This window comes from Myotis davidii, unplaced genomic scaffold (assembly GCF_000327345.1).
Source record: "Myotis davidii unplaced genomic scaffold, ASM32734v1 scaffold53, whole genome shotgun sequence".
NCBI classification, from domain to species: Eukaryota; Metazoa; Chordata; class Mammalia; order Chiroptera; family Vespertilionidae; genus Myotis; species Myotis davidii.
The window spans coordinates 6069687-6071109 of NW_006286140.1; the positions used below are offsets into that span (position 1 = coordinate 6069687).

General features: G+C 48.2%; 1 long non-coding RNA gene across 1 annotated transcript in view; it reads right to left on the reverse strand.

Annotated features, from left to right (window-relative positions):
* LOC107182065 overlaps positions 1-1423 on the reverse strand; it is a 19204-nt gene that overhangs the window by 8940 nt on the left and 8841 nt on the right. The window lies entirely within an intron of this gene.

Sequence of the window (1423 nt, forward strand, 5' to 3'; positions counted from 1 at the left end):
GGAACAGGCCGGATCCGGCCAGTGGGCCGTAGTTTGCCCACGGCTGGTTTAGGTTCTATAATTGCAACATTGTTTCATCTGGAGCTCAGAGCTGAGCTGCGGCAGGCAGGGAATGTTGACTTCCTCCATTACTGGAGTAAGCAAGCCTCATGTTCATGTTCACTTCAGCTGCCTGGCTGCCAGCCACCATCTTGGCTGGCAGTTAATTTGCATATCTTGCTGATTAGCCAATGGGAAGGGTAGCAAAGTTATGGTTAACTACCATGTTTCTCTATTATTAGATAGGATATATTACAATTAATAAATGAATGAATGAAACACAATGGGAAGGGAATAGTGATGGTATTGAGGAAGGGGAAGCACTTGAGCATAGAGCTAAATGATGTGAAGGTGCAATAAATCATCTGAAATTTCTGAGTGAAAAGCAGTCCTAGCAGAAAAAATAAGTGTAGGAATGAGCTTGGCTTTATGTAGAAACACGAAGGAAGGCTGTGTGCCTGAAACAGCCAACTGTGTTGGAGAGATGAGACCAAGACTGTCAGCAACTGAATTACTTAGGACCTCATAAACCACTGTATTTGAATTTTATTCCAAGTGTGATGGGAAGCCACGGGAGAGAGCTTTAAGCAAGACTACCCAATCTGATTAAAACCACACCCTGGTTGCTATGTGACTAGGAGGTGATGGGGTGACGATGTGGATGCCACCTGCCCAATGAGTGGCAGGCTGTGTGGAAATCCACGCAAACGAAGAGAAAGGACGGGATTTGAATGGCATCAGTGGAGTGGGAAATGATATAAAATTTGAGATTGGAATGACAGGTTTTGCTTATGTTTGTGGTAGGGACATAAAAGGAAGAGAAGATTCAAAAGAAATGTCTACTTTGGCGCCGCAATCCGGAGTCCATTCAGGCACATTTATTTTTGTAGTTGGATGTATCATATTCCTGTTAAGTTCACTGCATAAAAGGATCCTTTGGGCAGCCAGCGGCTTAGTTGGGGAAGGTTAAGGGAGTCACATACAAAAAGGGAGAGTATCTTGAGGGAGAGCGATACTGCGCTCAGCTTTTGAAATGTTGGGCTGAAAAGATCTGCGGAGGTGGCCTGGGCAATGCCTCTTTTCCTCTATTATCATCGACACCCCATCCCCCCTACAATTGCAGGTCTGGAAACCTACTCGTCTCCATGACGTGAACTTCCAACGCGACCGGATCGTCCTCCCTACCGCGCACCTCGCAGGCGGCGGGGTCCCCGGAGATATAGCGGAATCGGGAGCCGTTCCCAGCAAGAACGCTGAGACCTCACCGGGAGCGCTCGTTTCGCGATTCCCCTCCATTCCTACAATTTCACTGTAGACAGCAACGCCGCGGTTTGCAAACTTCTCTCCCGCCCCCGGCCCGCCTGGCCCGTGGCCACGCCTCCTT